The sequence below is a fragment of the Balaenoptera physalus genome (assembly GCF_965194825.1).
Source record: "Balaenoptera physalus genome assembly, chromosome: 1".
NCBI lineage: Eukaryota > Metazoa > Chordata > Mammalia > Artiodactyla > Balaenopteridae > Balaenoptera > Balaenoptera physalus.
This window is the reverse complement of record NC_138882.1, coordinates 124,991,657-125,013,512: the sequence shown is the minus strand read 5'-3', so window position 1 is coordinate 125,013,512 and position 21,856 is coordinate 124,991,657. Positions and strand designations below refer to the sequence as shown.

General features: G+C 33.6%; 1 protein-coding gene across 15 annotated transcripts in view; it reads left to right on the top strand.

Moving 5' to 3' along the window:
• Window positions 1-21,856, top strand: part of ADGRL2 (adhesion G protein-coupled receptor L2) — a 273,498-nt gene that overhangs the window by 37,187 nt on the left and 214,455 nt on the right. For all 15 annotated transcript variants that reach the window (XM_082418824.1, XM_082418844.1, XM_082418845.1 and 12 more), the window contains exon 2: window positions 18,180-18,221. The gene's annotated coding sequence lies outside the window, so the exon portion shown is untranslated. The remainder of the gene's footprint in view (window positions 1-18,179; window positions 18,222-21,856) is intronic.

Here is a 21,856-nt window from a genome sequence, read left to right as displayed (position 1 = left end):
CAGTCAACATTCACATTTAGTAGTTGAAAGTTAAACCATTTGGTGGGCGTTCTTCTCTACATGCCCTCCCTAGATGACATATCTAGAGGATCAGCTGCTATGAACAGAAGTAGGGGGCTTTTGAGAGGAGAAAGGCATGCAATATAGCAAAAGGGATGAACAAGGTTCAGATCTCAAAGAAAGTAATAGAGAAGGAGGGTCAAAACCTGCAAGTTGAGTGTGGAAAAGCAGCGTGATGGCTTATAGAACAGAATGGAGAAGGACATGGTGAAAGGTTTTTACTACCACAGAAAGAAAGGCTTCATATGGAAAAAATATATAAGCTGGAGCGTTATGTTTTCAGTACACTGAGTAGTCTCATACCCTTTTGTGTATTATAGGATAGAGGCTCATTTCAGGTGAAGATGGTACAAGAGAATTCTAAGAAGAGTGACTGGTTCTAGAATAAGGGTAAAGAAAATTAGAGTGAAGTGAAGTTGAAGAATGAAGTCAAAATAGACACAGGAAATGGAAAAAAAGGAACCAGTGATAAAGAAAGATATATTATAAGGGGGAAAAATATACAAAAAATAATCTTATGATTTCCTTTGAATTTAGACTCACCTTTAGAAGACAGACATTTTGGGCAGTATATTTTAGCATTTTGAGTGCTAACCATTGGGACACTTAGTTCAGGGAGATGTAGTTTTTACATTTCAAGATCCATATCCTGAGATCAACTTTAACATAGTAATGATCATACTCATCATAAGCAGAACATAATAACTGGATATAGTCAATTAAATGTCATTGAGTACTACCTTTACTTCTTACAAGTCTTGGGATCTTTTGCTCTGAAAATTTAAAGGTACATGTGAATTTTACACAAACTATCTACTTTTTCTCTAAAAGCTAACACACTAATAGCCCCTGACTGAATTCCCCTTAGAAGCTATATTTTTCTAAGTAAGAGAAATCAACTGAAGACAACTTTTAAATATTTCTAACCAAGAGGACTGCAATATTCAATCAAGTTAATGTTATCAGTGTGGTGATTATTTGAATATCTTTGATGTCAGAGCCATGCCTCAGAATTTCAAAATTCACTTCACTTTGAAATCAAAGTATACATGCTCTTTTGCTACTGTAATATAAAATATATATATTAAAATTTTATCAAAAAATTGAACACACAAAAGGAAAGTGCAAACGTTGCCAAGGATTTTGATAAAAATTTAATTTGTTTTCAAATATCTTATTATCTATGAAATATATAAAACATAAGCTAGCTATGAATGTGGTGTATATTTTACTGTTTGTTTGACAAAAGACTGATGTTTCACTGCCATGGGTTTACATTAGCATATGCATTTTTAAAAGACAGATGTATGTATTATAATGGAAAAAAAAAATTGGGCCAGGATTTGGGAAGCCTATGTTTTAACCTCAATCCTGCCCTTGTCTCCTAGCTGTGCAATTTTTTTAACTTTTTTTTTCTTTTAAATTGGGAATAATATGTTCCCTACCTAGCTACCTAGTTCATTGAGCATAAAAAAGATAGTTTCAAACCAAATCTGTAAAATTGTATGAATCATAATTAGTTATTTAAATGCAGTTTCCTTAGGAGTCATAAACAACTTCACTCACTAAAGGTTTGCTATCCAATATATTGCTATCTCTCTCTTCTTCATATTGCCAAACCCTTACACTTTCTTCTACTAGTGGAAAAAGTCAGAGAAGGAAAAGAGAGATGAAAACATTTCACTTTTCAAATCCATCCCTTTATTATCATACTTTAAACTACACTGGTTGAAGATTTTGAGAGAGATGGCATTGAATTCAACACTTAAAATCAAGTGCTTGATGTCTTGTTTGTACCTTTTGACTTTGAATAGCTTCATGTGAAGAGTTAAGAATGGAAGCAAAGAATGCAACAAAAAATAACATTTCAAAAATGAACACTCCAGAAAGAGGATATTTTATTGTTAGGATCATTATTATTATTCTAGCCCTAGCATAGTAGGGGATCAGGGATATTTATGGTATGAATGAATGAATAAATGAATGAATGTTTATCGTTACAAGAAAAATTTTTATTCTTCTTATACTTAATTATTTGCCGTGGAGGCACTGTTACCACGAGTTTTTTTTTTTTTTTTTCTGTCCCCAAGTAATTGCTTTTCCCGGGATTTCTGAATTGTGATTTGTTGCCTCTTTGTCAAATGTTAAGACCTTTTAAGTTTGGCAAGTTCAGTAGTAACACTTATCTCTTCTACTTAATCTAGAGGTGAGATTTCCAGAAGCATCTTAAAGAAAAGAGGAACAGGGCTTAGACAATTTTAAAAATAAATAAATAAATAAATAAAAAGCCACTGTCCTTGCAAAAGAGTGACGTAAGAGTTAAGGAAGTTAAGAGACAAAACTGAACAAATGAGTCTGAGGAGAAAGCTAGCCTTTTGCAGAGTAAAAGGAAACAGAAAGATTGAAGTACTTTTGACCAGCCTAATGAAGGGTTTTGAAATTGAGGGTCCTTAGAAGAAACATGGAATTAGAACAAGTTAAAGAAGTAAAGAATGTAGGGAATGAATGGAGAGGGCTTGTTTGTCTAGAGTTGGTGCCTTAATAGAAAAAAAGGCAGGCCGGCAGCAATGGCTGCAGCTGGTAAATTGACATGTGTAAGAATGGGGGCAGGAAAACACAGTGCTAATGACAGAGATTTTTTTTTTTTTTTTAAAGAGCACATGAACTAATCCAAAGGAGTTACTTAAAATTACAGTTCACTTTTTCTCTCTCTTTCCCAGAATTTTTTAAAGAGAAGAGGGAGAGGGAAAAGAAAGGGGTAATTTATAGGAGGTACCTTAGGAACCATTATTAGAAGAATAAAAAAGAGAAATACTGGCAAACAGAAGTACATTAGAAATGCAGTAATTAAAAGGTTCTATAAGAAAAAGAAAAAAATCAGAGCTAATAGTCTTCTATTAACCTACTGTGACTTACAGCTCACATTTCACGTTTTTTCTACTACAAAGATCTCTGTTACCATGTGTAACATCCACATGCAATTTTTGTTGTTGTAGCCACGGATATGTAGTAATGAGTAGATCTTAACTGGTTTTTGCATGTTCCTCTAGTTCATCTCCTTTAATTTTAGGTGATGAACCATAGCTACTCTGTTAGTAACTGATATCTATTTTGGTAATACAGCAGTTATCAAAAAGTGATAAGGAGAAACAATGAAATGCATTACAACATTGAAGGAAAGGAAAGGATGAGGATAGATGTAACTGGTGTGAAGTGTATTTATTCTGGGAAAACTGAGATAGTATGTAAATGTTGGAAGTGAAAAGTTAGAGATATATGTAGAAAATAAAGTGGGAATAAGAAAATTGTAAACAGTGTGATGAATCAGTTCTTAAGGTAATTAACCTAAATTCCTGATGGGTGTTTAAGCATTCTATGAACACATGAAAGCACTTGTGTTTCTAAATATTAAATTAAGATATGCTCAAAATTTCGTGAGGAATCAATATCCATTAAAATACTCGGCATGTTTGGCAATGTTCTAAACACTCCTCACATCGTCTCATTTAAAATACTTCTAAATTGTATAAGGTAGGAACTAATATAATCCCCATTTTATAAATGAGAAACTGATGAATAGAGTTGTAAAGCAGCTTGCCCAAAGTCACACAGGTAGTTAAGTGGTAGAAATTTCAAACACAGGTTAAGTCTGGTTTCAAACACAGGTTGACTCCTGAGCCAGGCTCTGGTAACCACTGTATCGTCTGTGTCCAAGAGAACCATAAAGATAAAATATTACTCTTGTAAGTGAAATGTTTACAAAGAAGCCAGCAATAGTATTTAAGTACTTCATTGGAAAGGCAGCACACTCAAAGGAGCAAAGAAAGATCTTAGTGTTCTCTATTCCAGGGCTGAAGATGGTCTCTCTCCCAGCCTTATTGCAGTGAACAAAATGCTGCTCAAGGATAATGTCTCAAAGTGCCTAACTTATGGCAAGGCAGTGTCTGAGACATTGGTGAAAATAGAGCAGAAGAGCAAAATGCAACAACCAGATGTCCCTGTTTATGTTCCTCTTTCTTCTGTTGTATATACTCTCCCCCGATTCCAGCTCAAATTAAATCATATGAAAGTATGTTTGAAGATTATCTGTGTGTTACTTGAGATGATAATGTTTCATAAATTTTTTTAATGTTATCCGCAATAACTCTTGCACCTCACTTGTTTCAAGGACAGCATAGGAATTAATTTGAGAACAAACCAAAGTACTCCAGTACCTTAACGATCATTAAGCATTGAGTTGATAACAGAAAAAGCCAGAGAGATGGGTGACTGCAACTCACCCTGTCAGTTCAAAGGGGAAGCATCTCAGAAGATGATAAGTACAAAAGCCTTTTGTCTTGATAACTAGATGCAGCATTCCCTTTGGGTTATTAAAGACCCATTGTGAAGCTAAGAAGAGAAGACTTCATAATATTAAGAAGAAAAATAGTTTAACTTTTCTAACAATATAAAATTTACAAAGTGCATAGGCAGGTATAGTCTCTCTTGATATATCTCTCTGAGAAGTAGATAGCTCTGTATCCTTGGGAAAGTCACTTATTCTTTCTTGAGCTTCAGCTTCTTCAATTGTAAGATGGGAAAAACAATGATTCTCCTTAAGCAAGTTACTTAACCTCTCTGTTCCCCAGTTTCCTCATTTGTAAGATAAGAGAAACAATAGTATTCGGTTGAAATGCAACAGTGTTTCACCTACAGAAATGCCAATTTCATATGGTTTATTCTAATAGCTACAGCGTGGTTGTGAAGATTAAATGGGTAGATACAACTAAAATAGAGCCCAGGGATTCCCCTGGTGGCGCAGTGGTTAAGAATCTGCCTGCCAATTCAGGGAACACGGGTTTGAGCTCTGGTCCAGGAAGATCCCACATGCCACGGAGCAACTAAGCCCGTGTGCCACAACTACTGAGCCTGCGCTCTAGAGCCTGCGAGCCACAGTTACTGAGCCCGCGTGTCACAATTGCTGAAGCCCGTGCGCCTAGAGCCCGTGGGCCACAACAAGAGAAGCCACCGCAAGGGGAAGTCCTTGTACCGCAATGAAGAGCAGCCCCTGCTCGCCACAGCTAGAGAAAGCCCGCGTGCAGCAACGAAAACCCAACGCAGCCAAAAATAAATTTAAAAGACAAATTTTTTAAAATCTCTTAAAATATATAAAATAAAATAGAGCCCAGCTCTTAGTACACACTCAGTGAATATGATCTCAGTTCACCCTCATAATTGTCCTGTGAAAGATAATAGTGTTCCACCTTTGAATTTAAATTTATGTGAAAATACATAAATAGTATTTATGGATTTATAAGGGGAGAAAATGGTAGGTTTGTCCTGTGGTTTCTAGGCTGCTCAGTGTTTATATATTGTATCAGCCAGCTTGCAAGGTCTTTGAGCTGCTTTTCCCTCCCATTCAAATTTGTCATCCACGTGGTGGTTGGCTAGTTTTGTGTTTGAGGTTTTAATAAAACCTCATGTAACTTTGTTTACCTTATAAAATGGCTTGAGGCCAAAAGAATAAGTATTCCTATGCTCATCAATTCAGAGAAGGATATAAAAGCATGTCATGTCAGAGGAGATTTTTCAATGGATTCAGTACTGCTTGGTTAAAAAGAAATAAATTAAAATACAATTTATTATATAATATTATAATGCACAAGGATAAATAAAATGAAAGTTCAGAGTCATTTCTTTGTATATTCTGATTATTTTGTGGAAAGTTTTTCGTTTTGATTTTGATTTTTATAATGCCAGTTTTATGCTCCTTGCCAGTGGACATTGTGCCTTTGCAAGTATATGTGTATAATGTTAACATTGGTATGTATTAAAAAGGAATAATTTATTAAATTGAAAGTATAGGATGCTAAATATTATGAAGGCAAAATGAGTAAAAGAAACAAATATTTTTAAAACTAACTTATATTTTATAAAGTTCCCTTGAGAATGAGCTACAAAAATGATATGCATATTGTGTAAAGTGTTCTCTACTGTGAATAAATGTACTATATAAAAGTCAAGATATTATTATAGTTAATAAGCCTTATTATTGGATTCTCTTGCCAATAATTTAAATAGTATAGTAGCTATTTTTGGCTACTGTTCTCTTCAAGAATAAGTAAACTAATTCAAACTTGTACTTTAAATATTATTTATTTGAGAAATAATGTAGAATGTACCAGGATTTTTTCCCGTAAAATATTTTTGAACATGTGTGAAATCTAAATCATTAAGATGTAGTCATATTTTGTGAACACTATCAAAAAATAAAGATCAACAGAAAAACATACTGTAGGTCTTTCTCCCACCCTTTCTTTTTTCTCAAATGTAATCATTTGAGAGGATTACTGTAATTTTTGAAAGGATTGAAAGGAATAGAACAGTAATCTTACTGAAAAGGAATTTTAATAATTGAATATCAACATATTATCTTATTTGACTGAAAAAACAATTTTTCCTTTAATAGTATATATGTAGCAAGAGAGAAAGTGTGTATGTAGAAATACATAGAACCAGTATATTTTTTATTGGGTTTTTTGTTTGTTTTAATTCTAGGATCTTATTTCTAAGTGGTGACTTTAGACAGAAGCTAACATCATCTTCATTTTACCAAAGAGAAGACTAGAGATAAGAGAGTAGGAGTGATTTGCCCAAAGTTTCACAAGTATTAGGAAGCGTTCAATCCAGAACTCAAATTCCCTTGTCCAACACTCTTTCTTTACATATGGATACTACTGACTTCTGTTTACTAATCTATCTTAGAATTAACCACTTTCATATTCTTACTTTTCTTTCCTCTTAATTGATAATATCAATTCTTTAAATTTATAATGGTATTATTAGAGTAGAAATATACCTATTGAGGTAAAAAATAAAATGCCAGTTTTTGCTTGGGAATAATAGAAGACTTTTGGACCATATCCACAACCTAAATGGTTAAAATTGAGTCACTATTTGTGGGAGTTACAGAAATATTTATCTGGAAAGTGGCTAATGAACAATAGGAAGATTTATAGATTTTGTCTATCTCAATTGCTTCATTTTCTGTTCATTCTTGTTCAAGGACACATAAGCTCTATCAGCAGACTGAAGTATAATTCAGCTACGATGACTTTTTTTTAGAGATAATTATCTTTTTAAAAATTTTATTTATATTATTTATTTTATTTTTGGCTGTGTTGGGTCTTTGTTGCTGCACGCAGGCTTTCCTCTAGTTGCAGCAAGCGAGGGCTACTCTTCGTTTTGGTGCGAGGGCTTCTCATTGCGGTGGCTTTTCTTGTTGTGGAGCATAGGCTCTAGGCGCGCGGGCTTCAGTAGTTGTGGCGCACGGGCTCAGTAGTTGTGGCTCGCAGGCTCTAGAGTGCAGGTTCAATAGCTGTGGTGCATGGGCTTAGTTGCTCTGTGGCATGTGGGATCTTCCTGGACCAGAGCTCGAACCTGTGTCCCCTGCATTGGCAGGAGGATTCTTAACCACTGCGCCACCAGGGAAGCCCCCACTATGACATTTTTTTAATAAAAATAATTTTAAAAAATTATGAAGATTTTGTAACTCATGTAGAAATCCTAAGCAATATAAGAAAGTTTCTTTTTCTTTTTCTTTTTTTTTCTTTTTTTGGCTGCACAGCTTGCAGGATCTTAGTTCCCCAACCAGGGATTTTACCTTCACCCTTGGCAGTGCAAGTGTGGAGTCCTAACCACTGGACCACCAGGGAATCCCCACAAAGTTTCTTTTTCAATTTAAAAGTCCACTTGAACTGCTTCCTCAACTAAGGCTTTCTTTCCCTTCTACCTTCCCAATTTACCATCTTGTTTGATATTTTCTAATTTTTACAAAATGATTTAGATGCAGCTAAGAGTTCACTGTAAATTTGACCCAAACTTAAAGAAAACCAGCCAACAAATATGAGAATAATATATTTCTCATCCTGAGAAAGATAATCTCATTGGATAAAATGACAAACTAATGACAAAAAACTAACCATCTGTCTAAGACAGCTCACCTACCATTACCTCCACTCATTCATACTCTATTTTATCATCTTATTTTTCTTCTTAGTATTTACAATAAACTGGCATACAACATATGCCTGTTTGTTGTCTTTTTTCCCCCCACTAGATAGTAAGCTCCATGAGAACAGAAAGTTAGATAGATTTTTATTTTCTTAAAATGTGTCTGATACATATAGATTCTTCATAAATACTCGAGTGAATAAATAAACTAGAAATTCGTTGTTTGGGGAATATAATTTCGTAGGTAAGTGAATAAAACTAACTATATTTGTTGAAAAGATTTCTAAAATCTCTGTAGTGACCATGGCAATATTTTGATTATGATTGAACTTCATATTCTTTTTTAGAACCATAATTCTGAATATTATTTATTATTATATAGTATAATATATGTCATGGGAGTTACAGTAAAATCCATACTGACTTGATAACTGACCCTGTTTTGAATAAATTTCAGTTTGGATGTGATTTCTTATGATTGGCCAATTTCCCTGAAAGGCAAATAAGTAAAATATATTGATCAATTGAGAACTGCAGCTAATTGGGGTTTTTTTAATAGTAATCTTTTATTTATTTATTTATTTATTTATATTTATTTTTTGGCTGTGTTGGGTCTTCGTTTCTGTGCGAGGGCTTTCTCTAGTTGCGGCAAGCGGGGGCCACTCTTCATCGCAGTGCGCGGGCCTCTTCACTATCGCGGCCTCTCCCGTTGCGGAGCACAGGCTCCAGACGCGCAGGCTCAGCAGTTGTGGCTCACGGGCCCAGTTGCTCCGCAGCATGTGGGATCTTCCCAGACCAGGGCTCGAACCCGTGTCCCCTGCATTAGCAGGTAGACTCTCAACCACTGCGCCATCAGGGAAGCCCGCTAATTGGGTTTTTACTAAAATTTGTTATACTGGCACAGAGCAGGCACTTAATAAATATTTGCCAAATATGTGAAGTCTAGTTAGTTAAAGTGGGCTTATTATTTTGTTTTTAGTTTCTGAAATAAAAAGAAAACTTTTCAGTTAAGTCTGTAATATGCAGCAGCATTAGAATCCACACAGCAGACAAGCAAGTTAAAAGTATTTCAAGTTCTCAGGTCTCTTCTTCTTTTTCATATTCCTTTCCCCTTGCCTTTTATTCTCTTTACTTCCCTTTTTTTCCTGAGCAATTTAGGACTAAATCCACTGTAAGGGAACAAAGAAGGTAAGCATCCGTAGGGAGTGTGGACGAGGAGAGCCTCTGCAGCCTAAAGAGCAGTGTTGTGGCTCAGGAAGGGTGAGAAGGGTGGAGGGTGTGTTTAGCAGCAATAGGATATTGGTTACACACAGCGAGATTGATCAAATAGGTAACTATGTTAAGGATAATCGGGAGATAGGGTTTTCATTGTTGCAGGAAGTAGTTACAAATATGAAAAGAGAGAAACTGCATTGGTTTGGAATGGAGATATCAGTGTGAACTCCTAAAGTTTCATAGATAGAGACAGAGGTAAATAGAGATGTTAATATGTGTACATACATGTAGAGATAGATATATAAATAGATGAATTTTTTCATACATATATTTCCTTGGTTCCAGATCCTGAGAACAATGACACACCCAAAACAATGGGCACATCTGCACACTTTCCTCCCAAACCTTGGTTTCTAAATATCATTCTCAACTTAAAAAAAAAAAAAAAAAAAAAAGGACTTCTTAGAGAAATAGCTGATTCCTGAGCTGGGACATGAAATATACAAAAATGAGCCTAGAATATCTTACTATGCCAAAAGTATGGAAGTTACTCATACGATGCCAGGGACATGTCAAAAAAGAAGTCAGGTTAATGGGAATCATGATGACCGTATCTGAGACTACTTGAAAATCAAACTGACTAATAGTAACAGCAGATTATATCCCACTGGATAAAATGTATATCCACAAGTCCATACTGATATAAATAAATAAATACTTAATATAGTTGTAAAAAAAGGGAAAAAATGAGCAATTTTACAATGATCCCCTTAATCATGAGATCAATATTAACATAACAAGTAATGTGCCAACTGATAGGATACTACAGGAATATTGGATACTTTTCTTTAAAACAAATATGAAAGTACATAATTTTAAAAACTATGACATCGTAATATCAAATTTGTCTATAATTTAAATATTAAATATTTAGATTAGAATATTACCCTCATGTAGTGGAATAAAATGAAATGTTTTACTTGTGTTTGATCTCTAGTTTAGCTGGTCAAACAAGTAATAATTGTTACCATATCTGCACATTTAAACTATCTGGAAGATTGTCATTATTATTCCTATTACTAGCAAGGGATCACAGAAGCTGGCTATCTTTCCCCAAAGGAAAAAAAATTTAAAGGAGACTACCTTTTGAATACACCTTTCCCTATTTTGAGGAATATTCTTTATTCTTCTGCGGAATTGAGTTGTGGTATAAGGGGGCTGGAATATGACTGGAGAGGTGAGAAGTATGTGGGCCCCAGGTTATCTGAGATTTGCTGGCATTTTATCGAAAAGATTTTGCCCCATGCTAAATGGATGCCAACTTCAGGGAGTTCCTTTTCGTCAGGCATGGTGGTGTGCTGACAGAAGCCAAGAAATAATAACAAGGCTTCTTGGACTTCATGGACTCTTTCTTAATTTGGGAGAAAATTAACTTTTCACAAATATTATCATTTGAAGAAATTTATGGTATTCATTTAAGAAAACACTCAGAATTCCATGTTACTAAGGACAAGTTAGGCTAAAGTCAATAACATACTATAATGGGTTCAAAATACAAATCTCCTGCTCTATAGTTATGGAAACTTAGACAAATTATTTAACCTCTTTATACCTCATTTTCTTCATATGTAAAATGAGAGTAATAATAACACCCAAGTCCTAGGATTATTATGAGCATTAAATGAGACAACACATGTAAATTGCTTAAAGTAGTACCTGGAACATAGGAAACACTCACTAATTCTAACCATTGTCACAATTATTGGAGATCAAGGAACAAAGACAAAGATATCATGCAAAAACAGAAGCTATGTTAAGAAATCAGTGATTTCTTGGACTTCCCTTGTGGCACAGTGGTTAAGAATCTGCCTGCCAATGCAGGGGACATGGGTTTGAGCCCTGGTCCGGGAAGATCCCACATGCCGCAGAGCAACTGAGCCCGTGTGCCACAACTACTGAAGCCCGTGAGCCTAGAGCCCATGCTCTGCAACAAGACAAGCCACCCACCACAATGAGAAGCCCACACACCGCAACGAAGACCCAACGCAGCCAAAAATAAATAAATTTTAAAAATAAAATAAAATAAATCAGTGATTTCTTAGAATACATTTTGATTGATCGCTCTCTGAATAAATCTATTTATTATGTACCTGACACCATATTAGGGCACGCAGATTTTTTTTCAATCTGTAAGAATAGGGATGATAATAGCAATATTCCTCACAGCATTATTATAAGGATTTAATTATAAAACTTAGCAATTTGCCTGGCGCTATTAATAAGCATTCAAAAAACACTAGTTGTACTACTATTACTAATTATTATTATCTAATTATTATTATTATGATATAATAAGATCAGAGTTTGAGAGATACTTGCGAGGGAATAATTACATTTTATAGTGTGAGAAGAACAGAAGAGCTAATATTTCAAGTCTTTTAAAGAATAAATGCAGTTTTTCCAGATGGAGAGGAGGGAAAGAACATTCATTGATTCCCTATGTGTTTTACCTAAATTTGACTTGTTTTCAAAAAGTCAGTGGGCCCACAATTATTCCATTGAGAAAGTGCTTTTGAATTGACCATGTCCCCACAAACTAATCAATCAACAGGTAATTGAGCACCAAATCTGTGAAATATACAGATAAAGTCCACGTTCTCTCTTTGTTAGCATACTTTCCATGAGGTTGACATACTAATCTTCCTAAATGCAGTTTTCAGTATGCCATAACTGCCGGAAAACATAGAGTAGTTCTCAAATGCCTGCTGTATCAAGTGCAAATGACTGTCTAGCTTTAAGGATCCTCTGCCGTCTTGCAGTTCAGGGTCTAGCACCAGCACCAACATCATCTGGGAACTTGTTAGAAATAGATAATTTCATACCTCAATCCAGACCTACCAATTAAAGTCTACAGTTTAACAAGATCCCCAGATATGCAAATTAAAATTTGAGAAGCACTTCTCTACAATACCTATTAATCTAAACCAAACAAAATCACTAACCCATAATACAACCCATGGTCCCATCAAGAAGGATTAAATCCTTTCACTAATATCTCTGCTTTCAAAGCAATTGAATTTTGCTCATGTTCTTAACTCTACTAGAAATACTTTATTTCCTTCCTACCTGCTATTTAAACCCCATCCATTCCTGAAGGCCCAGTGAAAAAATCTCATATCTTCTGTCAAACTAAGACCATTTCAAATTACACTAACCTTCCTGAATACTTCTTGAATTTAGGTCAACGCCATTTCATTCCTCTTACTATTCATACATTATTCATTGAATAATCATTTTCTGAATGCTTATTATTGTTTACCAGGCACTGTTGCACTGGCCAGAATGCAAACAAAAATGCAGATTTCCCCTGCCCTCATTAAGCTCACAGTCAGAGCAATAATGGTTCACTAGAGATACCTTAAACTCCACAGGTAAGAAGTGCAAGCTGGTAGATGTAGGGGTGCAGGACCATATTGGGTAAAACTACATGATTTGTGCTTTTTCTCAGTTAAATCTACTTAAATGAAGGAAGTAATGTAGAAATATATTAAAAGCTTCTGTGGCATGAAATAGATTAACATTTTAACTGGTAGAGACAAAACAGAGATATTGTGCTTTGTTTCATGTTAAATTCATAACCCTATAGATGATTGTAAGGATTTTTTAGGCCAGCAATGTATTTTTCTTCATTCATTCAATAAATACCAGAATTTTTTTTTTTTAACATCTTTATTGGAGTATAATTGCTTTACAATGGTGTGTTCGTTTCTGCTACCAGAATTTTAATGTAGCTGCTGTTTGTCCTTTTGTGGCTCCTTAACTTTCAGACATGGTAGGCACTAAATAAATACTTGTTGATTGAAGACAGTCTTTGATCTAAAGTTGGGGACTAGGTTTACACACATGGAACAACCATTGCACAAATGCAGCCCTTTCCTTCTACTGCTACGCATGACATAAGGAAATGTTCATGAATTTGCAATGACACTTTGGTTTACTAGTAGTGTCTTTTGGATCAAAACGTTCCTCCAGGGTGCCATGGAAATATTTCTGTTTCTCTGTAACTTATGTTCGTGTTCACCAGAGACTGGTTGGAGCACAGCCAACCAAATGGGACTGGCTAGTAAAAGCTTTTGCGGGTGAGGATTTTGGAAACAAGTTTCAAGACCATTTGCCAGCAAAACCTCAGCAGGTGTAATTTTAAACAACATAATGTAAAGATTTGATTTGCAGAGGCCTGGAGGGGCAAGGGAGATAAAATACTTAATGAAGTATTAACATCCCATAGTCTTTGAGAGTAAAAATACAAGTTAGCATTTCTTGGTGTTGCAAAACAACTCATCAGCTCTTTAGATAGAAAGAGATGCTTCTGGTAGACAGCCATTCTTCAAAAGATCTCATGCTCTAAGCAACAGCACTGGAGTACATAAAGGTTAGATACTGCGCAAGACCTTTGTGAGCCCCTTGGTTCCTTCAACGTGATTCAAGAGAGGATCACACAAGGAAATTTCAAAATCAAACTAAGTAAAAAGACTATTTCCACCTAATATAAACTAGAACTTTACGGAATCTAGTATTACACAAAAAGTAAACATTACTTTGACTCAAGAATCAACAACTTCTTTATAACCTTCAAATCGGTTACAACTTTATCTTATTCAGCAATCTTGTTGAAGATGAGCATTCCCACGTGGAGTTCAATTTTCTCTTTAACTTCTCATTTCTCTGGGTACAGAAAAAAAGCTCTGGACCCTTAATTGAGCAATTACTATTTCTTAAGTGAATATAGAGTTTGAGAATAATGCCAAAATCTTCCTTTCATCCAGAGAACAAGTCTAACATAGGCAGTGGTGTACACCTTGTCTGGCAGCACCGCAGCTTCAGGCAGAAGAGCCAAGTCAAGAATGAACGGGGGAGCTCATTCTTCACCTCTATTCAATCCCTGCCATCTACTGAGGTTCTTGAAGGAATGCCAGTTAGGACCAATTTACATGTCTCCTTGGAGGTTTTAGATAGCTCTTCACTAAGAACTGTTTGTTTATCTCATTTAGACCATTTCTCCAGAGTAGGATTCGCAAACTACCTGCTGAATATGCTGTTTGCAGACCATTGCTAGGTTTCCATACCAGTATAAAGCACTGGTACTTGAAAAATTCATTTAGACCCATCTGAACTTCCAGATCCAAATTTGTGGAGTGCTTCAACCACATTTTTGCAACGTTGTCCCAGAATCAAGCAACAGAAAATAAAGGGTTCATATGCAAACAGTACATGGAATATGCTTAGACTAGGAACTTGGTGCTTCATAGCTTGTGCCATTGTTTAAGTAATTCTAATTGTTTTAAGTTTTTCTCTATAGAGAGCTGGAATCTGCTTTTATGGAACTTGTATCATTTGTCTTAGCTTTCTAAGACACTCAATGTCTCCTTTACATAAGACTTTCAAATATTTGAAGACAGGTTTCATGCTTCCCCTCCTGTATAGGTTTCTGTTTTTAATTAAACATCTATTCCTTCAGCTATTCCTAAGGTTATGCGGCTTCCAAACTTCATCATTAATGAGAAGTTAGCTTTTCAATAACTACATTTTGAACATAATCTGCTAATAATCAGCTCAAAGCTCAAAATATATGACTTGTATTTTACAGAATATTTTTTATGTTTGGTTAGGTTTTGATTGAATGCTATGTTTAGTGGTCTGTAATACATAAGATGCAATCTAGAAATTGCTATTAAAATGTTGGACTGGTAGAACCAGGTACAGAAAGCATCTTTTTGGTGGTCTCAATTAATGAAAATTTTACTAGACACTACTAAGTGGTGATTGAAAAACCATGCTGAAATATTACTGTCAGGTACTGGTATAAAATTTCTCACCGAAGAACTATCACAGCTTCAGGATAAAATGTTTGTTATCTAAATACAAATTTATAGCAGCCACTAAAATTGTTAGGAAGACCTTAGATTACTTTGCTCCTTAATCACAGTTTAAAATAATTTTTATTACACGGTATCAAATTAAAAGTTACCATTTTTAAAAATTCCAAACATTTATAAAAATATAATAAGCTAACACTTTAAATCGGACTTGAAGACAGTTTGAATATTCCTTATCTGCCCACAAAAGTTTCTCTAGTCTTTTACAAAATGCTAAAGTGATGATTTGTCCAACAATGTAGATGGTTAATATTCACCCACGTGACATCAACAATTTAATGCATCATCATGCTTTCACTTCTCATTAAAATTGCTTCATTACTGAAGCTTAACCAAATTTTCTTCATGCTTGGCCATCCATTTAAGTCTGTTACTCTACAGTTTTCTTCCTATATCAGATTTTGCTTTGTCTTGAATTATTTTCTTTCCTTCTTTTCCCTGCTTTCAAGAAATAGAAAAAGCCTCTTTGATGTGCCAATTCAAAGTATGTTCAGATAAAAGGTAAATAATTCAATAGGCTTTTGAGGAGGGTTGACATCTGAATGTTGGAGGTTGTTTACTCATCGGCTCTCCTATTGAGGTCAGGTGACCCACATTAGTGACTTGCTGGAGTGAGTTTTGAATTTGTAAAAAACTTCTATTAAAGAATAGTGACAGAAATAGCAAAGAAATATCAATGAAGTAGGAAAGTCCAAGTGTATGTTCTTATCAAGTCTTATACTTGTCCAATAGTTACAAACCTCTTGGAAAATATTTATATGTGTGTGTGGAGGCAAGTTGCCCATTGTAAGAAGTGTTATCAGGTTTATCAGGACTTGGTTGTAAATTTGACTACACAGTTTTGGCTCATAGAGAAATGAGGAGGAAATATCTGATTAAAGTGTGCATTGCTGCTGAGGCAAGTGAATGTTGCCATAGCAATTGAGATGAAATGTGCAAGAAGTGAGATAATTAAATCTAACCCCTTTAGTAGTTTTGACAGTCAATGCACTGCCAATAGGAAAAGTTATCTGCAGTATTAAGATAAAACACATTCCTCATGGAAAGTCTCCTTACTAGTATTTTGTTGTTCCCTTTCTAAATACATTGCTTTAGGTGTCTAATTTGAATGTTCTTTTGTAATAATCAAATACAGTTTTGACCTTGGTCTGCAGCTGCCTAGAATTTCTGCTGGTTTATTGTATCATGGGAGTAGACATCTATTAAAAAAAAATCCATTTTTTTCCCCTCTAGTTCTTAAAAAAAAGTATACTAAAGCCAAAGCTGTCATATTTGAGCTTGAAATTCAATAATATCTAGAACGTGCTGCCCTCTTCAGGAGCTGATGCTTAAAAATACTTTGATTTTTTTTTTTTAGCAGTTTAGTATTATAAATATAAGCTATAATATCAAAAGTTGTATTAATAATTCTTTAGAAATAAGCACTACACACAATAAAGTATTTCTAAGTCTAAAATTTTCCCTTGAAAATCTTTCATTAAACATCAATAAATACAAAAAATTTTGAAATAACTTATTAATATTTATAATTAAATATGAAAAACAGCTTTCTTAGGAGAAACTATGCTTGTGGGGAGAATTCCTCAATTATTACAGAATGTCAGACACATTTACTACCCAAATGTTTCTTTAGATTAAAAATGTCTAAAAAATAAGATATTTTCTATGTGAAAAACTAAGTAGGACACCTTTCAAATCTTAATTTTATCCTCCAGCGAAAAGTCAGTAAATTTTGTCAGTATTTGTCATTTGAAATTTTCACTAATTTTCATTTACTGAAACATCACCTTTCTTGGAAATAATGATTTCAAGTTACACTAACACATTATAATTTTTAGTCAGGATTACTTTATTCGAAAAAAACATCAAAGGATCTGAAATGTCATTATCCAAAAATTAAAGTAAATCCCTTTTCTGCATATGTTATTTATGCTATCACCTAGTTTTAGCAGAGGGAGATGTACTCAGTGTGTTTTTCTCTAGATTAAGTTTATGATTCTTACAAAAACATAAAGGAACAGAAAATGACCAAAAGTTTATGATTCTTACAAGAACATAAAGGAACAGAGAATGACCAATATGTAATGATATTATATATCAGGATATGAGAAAAGCATATTTTGTTACATCCTGACATGTTCTTTTTTTTAAAAAAATATCTTTATAGGAGTGTAATTGCTTTACAATGTTGTGTTAGTTTCTGCTGTACAGCAAAGTGAATCAGCTATATGTATACATATATTAGAACTGTTGACACTAAGAAAGGTTATTTTGTACTAATTATTAATTGCGAAAGTCAATGTTAATTTAAAAATTTTAAAGGACAGAATAAATTTAAGAACATATATACCTTTTCAAAATACAAATTTGTTCTGATTCTTACCATGTGATGCAATTAAAACCTGTTTTTAATCAACAGAAAACAATAAGAAAAAATGTAGCTCTTTGTTACCACTTATTTAGTGTGGAAAAATAGGAGCTTGGACTCTTAATTCTGTTTTCAGCTCCTACATCAGATTTTCAGTTCAAGATTCCAAAAAGGAAATGTATTTGCATATAAATAGATGCAATGGTCATTAATGCTGACTTCAAGAAAGTAAAATGCCCCTCAGTTTTCCTTAAAGAGTTTTAAGTATAGCTGTCCTATCTGTTATCAATGAAAAATTCAACTGAGCTAAAGGGGAGAAAGAAAAAAAAAAAACTTTTGACAGTATTCTCTTAATCCAATAATATTTTGGGGGGAAATAAAATGTTTTATTCCTGACTTTGAAAGTACTTATCACAACAGTTGTTTAATCCTAAGGTAGCTCTGTCCAAAGGCATGTAATACACATTCAAGAATTCTTAGAACACTGATTTGTGTTTTCTGCAATAGATTTACTTCATTTTTGTTTTGGTGCTGATGCATTACATTTGGCAGTTAGGATCCCTGTGGATGGCGATATAATAAATAATAATATTTTCTTTGCTTTCCAGGGTATTTATGGCACAATGATAAATTTCATCTTTCCCAGAATGGTAAGTAAAGAGCTCTTTCTATATTTGATAGTACTGAACACAAACAAGAAAAAGTGAATTGTTATAATAAAAGTGGAGTATCATATGCTAAATGTATTGAACGATCTGATAATTATAAGGTAGCATATACTCTTGAAATAAATGGATACCGCATTCAAATTCTATAAGCATTCCAAAATTCTCACCAACTACGCTACAGGCTCTTCAGAGGGAATATAAGGTTTTTGCTGTCTCTGTTGGTTTGCATTTGAACACAGCGTACTCCATATTTTGTTTTCTGCGGTAATTTATTTTAAAATACACACAGATATAGAAATAAATGTGGTTTACATTCTATGAGCAAAAAGAAAAAGCATATCTGTGATACATATTGAGAGTGGGTGGGTAAGAGTCCTTTGGAATTTTTACTGTTACATAAAAACTGATTGTAATCTATGTTTGACCAGGGCTTTGCAGCATCTGTGAATTTTAAAACTATATATCATAACTTCTCCAAGGCAAGCTAGCTATTGTATGATTTTGTCTAAACTCATAGTTTTGTTGTCTTTATGTTTATATGACTTGAAATGGTAATATTAAATTTAGTCTTAATCATAACCTCTTTACAATTTAAATAACAATAAAAATCAATCTTATTGAATGGGAAAGGTCCATGTAAAATTATATTTCTTAACAAGTTATTACTGTCTCCTACTAAGTTCTTCCCCCCATTGGTTCTTGCATGTTCCCTATAAAAAGAAGGAATTTCTCACTGTAGAAAAAAATCACTTTGAAATAAACCAATCATCGAAAAGTGCTATGTTAAGTGAAAAAGCAGAACACATTATAAATACGTTATATGTTGTGCACATTTGTGCTTGTGTATCGAGAGGAGAGAGAATTGGGATCATATTGTAGGCTTAGAAAAAAGACTAACAAAAGGCACACAAACAGTGGGAACATAGGTAGTTTAGTAGTCTTCATTTCTTCTTAATTTTCTGAATTTCCTTTAATAAATATGGATTATTCTTATCCGAAGAAAAGCATTATTTGAATAACAGGCTATTCAAAACAATATATTATTATTAACGAAATATATATATACATATATATATACATACAGTTGAGGAAATACCTCTTTGTGCCAATTGCATAACCAAAATGATCTTATACAATTAAAAAAGAAAACAAAAACCTTCCAAACCTTCCTAATCCCATAAGGAACTAAAAATATAAATTGAATATTAATTGAGTAAAATTATACAATAAAATAATGAAGGATTAAAACCAGGTTGAAGCTATTACTTTTATTAATTTTACTCCAGTACAGAAGCACTCCTAGAATTCAGGCATATATGTGAAAAAAAAATAAACCTTTTTAAACTGAAATAAAAATATCTGCAGCTTCACATTGGTTTTTAGCATATAAGAATTTGGTGTTTTATGAACTTTTTTCAGAAGGAGGAAAAATCTATGTAGGAAAAGGCCAAAATATGAAGGTAAACCTTTTAAAATAAACTCACACTTTGTCAGTAGATCATACTAGATAGTAATAGCAGAAAACTTTGATCTAAAATCTACTGTGTAATTTACCCAGCTACAACCAATTGTCATCTTTGCAACTTGAATGTGCAGACTTATTTTAAGATCCAAGATTAAAAGAAAACAAAGTATGTTAGCAGAAGAGATGGTTTTAACCTAAAATAATGTTAATAAATCATGTTAATAGTAAGCATAATAAATAACGCAAATAATCAAATATTTTTGAGATTAAAGATTTCTTCTCAAGAGTAATTTATCATACATTGTAAACTCAGCATTAAAATATCAATTGTAGTTACATCTCACGTGTCCAGCAACTTATCTGGAAATAAGCCAATAATTTTAGAAGACATTTTAGGGAGGGAGAGGTGCTCTAGTTAGGATCTAATACAGTTCACATTAACGCTTCCCAGGTCCTCACTTCCATCTTACTTGCTCTCAGTTTGCATAAAATTATGACAGAACTGGTTCTCTGATTGTCTAGCTCACTAACTGGAAGGCAAACTAGCAAAGCTGGGAGGGACCAGAGAAGAACACATTGAAAAGCTAGAGGCTTTTCACACCTATTCACCACCAGTAAGAACTGAGGAAACAAAGATTAGTTGTATGATATTGAGTAAGACATATCATACACTTGGGTTCAAAATTCCTGATCTGTTAAATTGAGCAGTCATACTGGAAGATTTTTAATAAAATCTAAATTCCTTTCTAGCCCTAGAATTTTGCAATGAAATAATATATCCTTAAACTTACTATACAGAGCAAAAGATAATATTGGGCAATTTGGAAGTTGTTAAAATGAAACAGGTTTTAATGATTAAAAGGGTAAATTTCACTTATTTGCAAAATTCACTTATATCGATTCAAATTATATACTGTAAATGAGAGATTATATACTGTGTATTTTGCTGATATTCTTTCCATATTACTATTTTTAAAACATACCTAGAAATTTAACCTGAATTTTCTCACCTTGAATGAGGTACCACTATATTTAGTGTGTGAGAGAAAATCTAACATCAGACCCTTCTAAAGAATGGGGAGCCAAATTCATCCCTATTTGTATATGAAATATATATTTCTAATAGGTTTATGCTGCCGAGATGCTAAACTGAAATACCGGGAATCAAAAATTTAATTTATAGTTTTATTTTTTGCGTCCACTCCGTAACATCTTTAGTGCAAGGAACATAGCATGACATTTTAGAAAGCAAACAAAATTAACCTCCTGTCCATCAGCAAGAGCAGGGTCAATGTAACAAATTATTGGATAAATAATACATCTGCTTATTCAAATTATTTCTTTCTGACTTATAAGTGTGCAAATTTAAATAAGCAGCCAAAGTTCTGAATTACTACGTGAAATGAGTTGAAATGTAAATATATATTTTGTTGACATGTATCTATTAAAACTGAACAGAATAAATCTTCAGCATTACCAAAAATCTTTAATAGATTGGAGATAAATGACAACAATTTAAATAAAGAAAATTTCTCAGTGTAATTTGCATTTCAACAAAATAGATGTTTCCTCTCATTCACAAGGAACAAAGTTTTGAGTGCATATTTCTGTGAATAGTCACAGCATCTAATCTTTAATCAACAATAAAATATACTTTATTTCTGGGGATATTAATACAAATTTGTAACTTTATTTCGTTAATGATAAAAGTGCCATGTTGGACTTAACTATAGCCAGTAGTCATTTTGCCATTTATTTTTTAAAATTCTACAACAGTTTCCAATATATCAAATGTCCATTTTTAGGTCAGATGATAATAATATTAAAACATTGTTAATTGGCCAACAGGTTGATTACTTTCAAGGTTTTGAAAAAAGCAAAGATAAAAACAGGCCTCTCCTTTTCTTTCAATTAAAATTGCATGCAATTATTCTTGTAGATTATAGATCTCCTTTGGGATTTCCGGTTTCAAACAACTTTTTGGTTCATTTCACAGGAATAATATTCATCTTAATTAGGAAAAACAATTGATGGGCTTTTTACAAGAGGGAGTTCACTCTGTGCACTGATTACTACCATTAGATTATCCTATTTAAGAAAAAAAAAAAGCCCTGCTTTTAAAGCAGTTAGTTGAATATGTTATCTATTAGTA